This window comes from Zophobas morio, unplaced genomic scaffold, assembly GCF_036711695.1.
Source record: "Zophobas morio isolate AGI-343-1 ecotype UQ-CSIRO unplaced genomic scaffold, CSIRO_AGI_Zmor_V1 ptg000005l, whole genome shotgun sequence".
In the NCBI taxonomy this organism is placed as follows: Eukaryota; Metazoa; Arthropoda; class Insecta; order Coleoptera; family Tenebrionidae; genus Zophobas; species Zophobas morio.
Window position 1 is genome coordinate 1,017,580 of NW_026972110.1, and position 9,091 is coordinate 1,026,670.

A 9,091-nucleotide genomic window follows, 5' to 3' on the forward strand; every position below is an offset into this window, starting at 1 on the left:
CAGTGATAACTCTTATCGAGATTGTACACGTGAGAGTGAAACAGAGAAACTAAACGACTTTTTTCAATAACCGGATCACATTGGGATGGTTTAGACTTTTTTGTACGTAATGTACGAACGATGAAAGGGTTGATATGATATTGATTTCTTGAGAATGCGGAAAAAATGTCGTTGCAGCAGCAAATCATCTTTACGGAAGAAGATATCCCGATAGGCGACATACATCCGACGAAATCTTTAGATGTTTAGAAAAAACGTTAAGACAAAGGGTCTGTTAACTTAGCACCACCAAGTTAATGAATTTTACTCAAAAGCTAGCACCTCGTTGTTCTAACCTAGCACCATCAATTAAAAAGCTAGCACCATCTAATTATTGAAATAGAAGCCTTTTACGTTCGGGGGGGGGGGGGGTCAAGTTAACGCTAGCCCCCCGACATGCTTTGTAAATAAATAGATGCGAGTTATTTTTTCAGGGCTTTTCAGTTATTTTAATTATAGTTTGTTTAAGGGTGCTAGCTATAAGACTAATGGTGCTAGTTGGTGTTAGCTCTAAACGATTAGGTGCTAGCTGTTCGTTGTCTTTAAATTATATTAAAAAAATTGGTCTAAAGAGTTTAGACAGTACTTCCCTCGCTGTCGGAAACTTGACGACTGCATGCCTATTGTGTTTTTGTTCTCATTACATTTTTGTAGTGGGAATTTAAAAAAAAATTGCGATGACGTCATCAACATTTTTGCAAGGACACGTATATCAGTTGGGATAGATGTAGTGTAATACTAAGAATAAAATTATTATATTCTCAAATTTTCGGGAAAATGAATTGGGTCGTTTTGAATATTGATTTGTAATAATCAATAAAATAACGAAACAATTTACTCACGTGTACGTATCAGAGGCAACTGAAAATCGTGTATGTATAAACATTCTTAATTTAAGATGACAGGCGTAACACCATACGTGAGAGTCAAACAGAGAAACTGTAAACAAAACGACCATCGGTTTTATTGCTTCGACTTCCGCTTATTATATAAAACATTGGGTTTTATTTTAATTCTTGACGGTGAAATTCACAATTGGTTGATTATAAACATGTCTATTTCACATTCGCGGAACCAAGTGAGCGCATAAAACAAATGCAGGTCTGTAATGTTAAAGTCGATGTAAATAAGCGCGCTACCCTTATGTTTCAACCGAGTTTTTCCTTTAACAAATTTTGTGTCTACCAAATTGGGTTGGTTGGGGTGTAATACTAATAATAAGTGTTGCCTTTAATTTAATCAATAAAATAAATTGACTTCATTAATTTTTTTGAACCACCTCTTAAGAAAATCTAAAAAATATGAATGGAATGATAAATCACAAGTACAAACTCATCATATTTTTTGCATTTTAGATAGGATTTATTCAGCAAAATTTAAGGGTGACGTCATCAATTTTTTTAGGAGGGATGAACAAATACATTTTGAACAAAAGTTTACCATGCTTATAATAACTTTAAAATATTCCCAAGATTTCAAAGCATTCGGTTTAGTAATTCCTGATTAAATCGATAAAATAAAATAAATTCACGCCTTCATTAATTTTTTTGAGTCACCCTGCATATGCAAATCCAAAAATATGAATGGAATGATAAATCACAAGTACAGACTCATCATATTTTGTACATTTTAGATACGATTTATTCGGCAAACTTTTGAGCTGACGTCATCAGTTTTTTGTAGAAGATAACCAAATATATTTTGACTAAAAATTTATTATGCTCTTTATAACCTTAAAACATCTGCAAGATTTCAAAGCATTCGGTTTTGTAGTTCCTGATTAAATCAATAAAATAAATTTACGCATTCATTAATTTTTTTGAGTCACCCTGTATATGCAAATCGAAAAAATTTGAATGGAATAATAAATCACAAGAAGAGACTCACCATATTTTGTACATTTTAGATAGGATTTATTCAGCAAAATTTTGTGGTGACGTCATAAATTTTTTAGGGGGGACGACCAAATACATTTTGATCAAAAACTTACCATGCTTATGATAATTTTAAAATATCTTCAAGATTTCCAAGCATTCGGTTTTGTAGTTCCTGAGTAAATCAGTAAAATAAATTTACGCTTTCATTTATTTTCTTGAATCACCCTGTATATGCAAATCCAAAAAATATGAATGGAGTGATAGATCACAAGTACAGACTCATCATATTTTGTACATTTTAGATACGATTTATTCGGCAAATTTTCGAGCTGACGTCATCAAGTTTTTGGAGGGGATAAGCAAATATATTTTGACTAAACATTTATTATGCTCTTTATAACCTTAAAACATCTGCAAGATTTCAAAGCATTCGGTTTTGTAGTTCCTGATTAAATCAATAAAATAAATTTACGCATTCATTAATTTTTTTGAGTCACCCTGTATATGCAAATCGAAAAAATTTGAATGGAATAATAAATCACAAGAAGAGACTCACCATATTTTGTACATTTTAGATAGGATTTATTCAGCAAAATTTTGTGGTGACGTCATAAATTTTTTAGGGGGGACGACCAAATACATTTTGATCAAAAACTTACCATGCTTATGATAATTTTAAAATATCTTCAAGATTTCCAAGCATTCGGTTTTGTAGTTCCTGAGTAAATCAGTAAAATAAATTTACGCTTTCATTTATTTTCTTGAATCACCCTGTATATGCAAATCCAAAAAATATGAATGGAGTGATAGATCACAAGTACAGACTCATCATATTTTGTACATTTTAGATACGATTTATTCGGCAAATTTTCGAGCTGACGTCATCAAGTTTTTGGAGGGGATAAGCAAATATATTTTGACTAAACATTTATTATGCTCTTTATAACCTTAAAACATCTGCAAGATGTCAGAGCATTCCGTTTTGTAGTTCCTGATTAAATCAATAAAATATATTTACGCATTCATTAATTTTTTTGAGTCACTCTGTATATATAAATCCAAAAAATATGAATGGAGTGATAGATCACAAGTACAGACTCATCATATTTTGTACATTTTAGATATGATTTATTCCACAAACTTTTGAGCTGACGTCATCAAGTTTTTGGAGGGGATAAGCAAATATTTTTTGACTAAAGATTTATGATGCTCTTTATAGCCTTAAAACATCTGCAACATTTCAAAGCATTCTGGTTAGCAGATTAAAAATTAAATTTCAAAATGTTGTTTTATAATTTTGATTTTTTTTCCAAAAATCTGGACGTTTCGGGTGAAAAGTCGATTCGGAGTTGTAAACTACATGTGTAGGACTATGTTATTTTATACAATTGAAAACCCATTTACTATGTACAATTTTGAAGTGACGTCATCGCATTAGTGGTGGGGATGATTAGACAAATTTTGGTTAGCGTTTTACCATCTACATGATATTCTTAATATAAGTACAAAATTTCACAACAATCGGTAGAGTACTTTCGGAGATTATCTGTCTAATAAAAATCCGGGACGGCAGACGGACAGACGGACAGACGGACGGACAGACGGACGGACAGACGGACGGACAGACGGACAGACGGACAGACGGACAGACGGACAGACGGACGGAAATGGGAGACCTATTTCTTCGTCTTCTAGGGGTCATGAAAGATCGAGAAAACGTAAAAGTAGAGAGTCGGTCGACGGACTCGATTACAATACTTCCTTTGCTTACGCTCGGGAAGTAAAAATAACCCTTTATTACATGGCTTTGTTGAATAAAAACACACTTTTTTTTAATGGATCCAGCGAGTGCTAGCTCTACTCAACCTACTGATTTTTACCATTAAAGAAAAAAAAGTGGGGCTACTTTTTTTTTTAATACTTGCAGAGTGGTGCTAGCTATGAGACTAATGGTGCTAGCTGGTGCTAGGTCTAAACTACCTCGGACTAACTTTTCACGAGAATTAAATAATGTCGGGGGGTTAGCGTTAACTTGCCCCCCCCCCCTCCGAAAGTAAAACGCTTTTATTTCAATAATTAGATGGTACTAGCTTTTTGATTGATGGTGCTAGCTGGTGCTAGGTTAGAACAACGAGGTGCTAGCTTTTGAGTAAAATTCATTAACTTGGTGGTGCCAAGTTAACGGACCCTAAGACAAAATTAGCTGAAAGAAACAAGAAATAGAGGACTTACCGCTAGAGGTGTCGAAAATGAAATTCATTTTAAGAAAGCCGTAGAAAATGACCTGAATGTGAGCCAAAAATTTATTGCACGATAGGTAGGAATATCTCAATCTTCCGTTTCAAAAATTTTGAGGGCGAATAAGTTCCACCCTTGCCATTAGACATTAGTACAAGATCTAAACGAAGAAGACTTTCCCAGAAGATTACAATTTTGCAATTTTATGCAAGATCAACTAGAGTTTTACAACAATTTTTTATTCAAAGTTTTGTTCAGCGATGAAGCAAGATTTGGCAATAACGGGGTTGATAATCGGCACAACTGTCACTATTACTCCCAAAATAACCCACACTGGATCAGAACAGCTCATTTTCAAAATGTTTATTCCATAAATGTGTGAGCTGGTATTATTGCAGATTAGGTATTTGGCCCATACTTCTTCGAAGGCAACTTAACAGGACACAGGTATCGATAATTTTTCGAAAATGATTTTCCGGTGTTAGAAAATATTCCTCTCAACCTCCGACAAAAGTTGTGGTTTCAGTCGGACAGGGCACCACCTGCTTATCACAGAGTCGTTAGGGACTATCTTGATGAGACGTTTGCAAATAAGTGGATTGGCAGAGGCAGTGTGAATGGTTGCCCCCCTCGTAGTCCCGACTTAACACCTTTAGATTTCTTCCTCTGAGAGATTGTAAAAGAACAAGTTTACCAAAGTCCTATTCGTAATTTTGAAGATTTAAGAACCAGAATTAGAAATGCATGTGCTGCAATAACTCCTGAAACACTTGCCCGCCTCCGGTTGTCTTGCTTAAATCGCATCGAAATGTGTGTTGCACAGGAAGGAAGGCATTTTGTACTTACGCCAGTTAAATTTATTTAATTGTACAATTTATTTATTACATTTCTTTGAATTAATATGTTGGTGTTTTTTTAATATCACTTGAAAGAAACGCGTTGCACGCTTCTTTACCTTTACTTGAACCATCCATATCTTTATTTTAACTTATACAGTTGATCATAAAAAAATAAAATTCCCAAAATCAAATCTTATAGTTTTTCGGAACAGCTGAATTTGATGTACGTCAGGCCAGGGAAGTTGTGTCGAAATAATCTTCAGCAAATTTTTTGCAATCATATTGTGTTGTTATTCTGAAATTTTTGTCTGGAAAAAACAACAAAAATATTGTGTCATACTAATCAGGTCATTAAATAAATCGCTGGAAAATTATAGTAATGTATGTACTTAACTTATTGCCACAAATCAAAATAATGTAAATTTTAAAAGATCTCTAACATTTATCATCATAACTGTAATTAAAATAAATCGATTATTCTAAGTTACATTTTACTGAAAACCTACCAGACATTATCTTTTTAGGTGTAATATTCGTAAATTTTAGTTTAAAAATACAAAGAAATCACTGGCAACAGCAGTTACATAAACTGCTTTACATTTTATCCAAAACTAATTGAGATTTTGTGCACGAAGAATAGAAATGAGGAACAGAAGCATTTTCGAGGGTTTCAGGACCAAGTATAACGTAAATAATAAATTAGACGGAAGGGATTAATTTACATCTCAAGGAAATAAAAAAGTTACGAGAAACTTGCCTGTTTTGTTTTTTAAAGAGTCAGGACAAAGGAATTTTGTTATTTATAGCGGCGTGCCTTTTCACGGATATTTGAATAAATTCACTTATTTGGTAGGGTAATGTGCAAATGAATGTGTAGTTGATAATTAATGTCTATTTTAGGTTATTTTTGTATCCTATACCTACCTATACCTAATAACTTTCCAAATATGAACGGTTTTTAAAAATTTTGTTGTCGTTTCTTTTTGCAGTTGTTATCCAAATGCAGTCTGTTTACAACATTACTGTCACCGAGGAAAATGAACGCGATAAATTTGTAAACAGGTTCCCTGATCTCTTCGAATCGCAATATTCCGTGCATGATCACATCCGTGAGTTACTCACAGATGGTCGAACTTCGGTAAACCTCTCCAACCCAACCTCATGCAAACCTGAATCAACATGCATGATCGAATGGATAAGCAAGCATTCACCAATTCACTACACTACCACACTGGGATCAGACCAGCGACAAAATGTGATTGGGATCACACCCAAATAGAACGCTTCATTTGGAAAATATGACGTCTTTACTGTCTTGTGGACAAGTCAGTCCGTACATAGAGATTTGAACAATTTTAAAATGACCATTCTATGTGATTAACAATAATATACATAAACACAAAAAGCTATATCTAGCTACTTAAGAGAATTAATATATAAATCGATCATTCCGAAAGGTAATATCGAGCTTATCACGAAAATTTTGAAATCGTTACAAAAAATAGCTTGAAGGTACACTTAGATCGAAAATATCCTTAATAAAAATTGGTCGAAAAAGTTGTATTTTATCCTTTTTATGAAAATCTGCATAAGACACGTATGTAATGTTACAGTAAATGTAAAGTAGCGTGCTGCTTGTACATTTCAAATGAGTTTTCTTTTCTAAAATTCTGTGATGACGTCATCAACATTATTACATGTATATCAATTTGGCTAGGTTAAGTATAATACAAAAAATATTAACACAAACAGTATTGTTTTTTTGAACTTGAGAAAACGGAATGAACCATTCTTTATTTCATCAATAACATAAACCGACTCACTCATTAGGCCACCCTGTCTAAGTAATTGTTTCGACAGAACTTACCTCGCTCCTGAACAAAATCGAGTTGAGTTTTTTCTTGCTTTAATCAATAACGTAAATTGACTCAGCCATTAAGTTTTTTTCAGACACCCCATATAAGCAAATCTAAAAAACAGTGGCGGCTCGTGACTGTCTGATATGGTGAGGCGATGATAGAAGTTTGACAATAATAACATTAATAATAATATTAATAATCAAATTAATTAAATTAATGTGATTAATGCATATTACTTGGTCTTAATAGTTAGTAATGGTAGAAGTCTTGCCCGAATACCGGTCATTTTCGGGTCAGTGGTAGGTCATAATAATAATATTAATAATAACACCCATAAGACAATGTTTTCACAAGTCAAAATTTTGTTTAAACTAGCACTTTCTTAGAGGGATTCGGGAATAGTTGTTGTGTTCCTTTCTAAACGTTTTAGGCCCATGAAAATTTTAATGTGTACTTTGGAACTTTTATGTCACTTTGCACTTCGGAAGAAATTAGTTAAATCGTTACCCGTGGGAAATAAATATAAATTATTATTATTATATCCCGGGACGTCGTACAAATATTACGGTAGAGCCATTTATATGTTTCGTTCCACGTTGATTTAAAAGACTTGGAGTACTGACGATTCTGTCGCTTATCAATGGAAGTTAATTGAATTAACAGTTTTGACTGCTCGATATTTAGCAAAATTTGCCAACGTTCTAACTCGGTTCGCCGTGAAAACGGCGTTTCAAGAAGGAACATGACGATATGGTACTCGGGATTCATTTTTCACTCACTTGTACCTAGGAAAGAGACAAAAACACGAAACATCAACACGTGGGTTTTTATTCACGTTCATGCTAATTACCCACGCACCCCGCAGCCCTTCCGTTCCGTAAAATAAATGAGAAAATGGTTTAATGAGTACGCCGAAAATGGCCGAGAAGCACCGAAGATATCGCCTCAGTTCCGAGCGAACGCATATATAGGAGTCAATAGGAGTATAGGAGCTGAGCCATGGAAATCCGTGTCTGCGATTGGGTTTCGTTGGTTCAAGTGAACCGACGTTCTGACCGCTTCAGTTAAAGAACTAGGGACATAAATCGTACGGTATTCAACGGAAAATGTCAGCAGAAAGCCTAAAAAATAAAAAATCATCTACAGATTTGCCATTTCAACATATTTTTGTAACTAAAAATGCATTGAAAGCTCCTTTTTAATTACAAATTAAGTCAATCTGTTCTTAAGATATATGCTGTGAGGCGCCGCCTCACTTGCCTCATCTGACGAGCCGCCACTGCTAAAAAATATTAATGCAGTGAAAAATCATACTTTGCACATGTAAGATAGGATTTATTCAGCAAATTAATTAATTTTTTAGGGGGGATGAGCAAATACATTTTGATCAAAAATTTACCATGCTTATAATAACTTTTTTTGTTGGTCGCATTTTAAATCATCTTTTTAATACATACATCCTCAACAATAAACAACGACTTAAGGTGCGTTTACCTTAATTTAAAACACAAAATTAAAAATGCCAATAATAATACTCGTTTATTAGCATCAAACATTCAATATAAATCTGTAGAATCTAAGTGATAAGAAATGCAATTAATATTCAAGAAATTACTACAGTCACTTCTTTTGATGTGAAAGTGAAAATGATGCAGGGCCTGGATCACTTGCAGAGGGTCCAACCACATTCAAATGCTAAATAGTTTCAGAGGTTTCATCGTTGTTTGTGGAGGATCCAGATATTGCGCCCTTAAAAACTTTTCTGGCAATTTTGATGCCTTCTTTTACGCAATCTTCAATATACCCTTCTGCGACGGTTGAAGAGCGCCGTCCGCCATGGCGTTGTAGGGTAATTATATCTCCACCTCCTCCAGCCAACAGAGTTGCAGAACTTCTTCGGAAACAATGTCCGCTATAAGTTTTAGGATTTTCTAATTGCAGATATGCAGCAATTTTAGAGGGAACTAGTCCAAAAGTCTTTATCCCCATTGGCTGTACATTTTCCATTATTATAAAACAAGAAAAATCGATTGTTAGGTGTATTTTTGGGGCGTTAAGATGAGTATTTTCGGTATACGTCTACAGTGTTAACTGAAAAACCTTCTTCAATGATAGTAAATTTCTGTCTCCAAGGGTCTTGGTATCTCGAAATGTTACAATCAGAACTTCACCAGTATTTTTGACATCGTTGACCGAGAGATCACATAATTCTTTGCACCTACACGCCCCAGCAATGCCG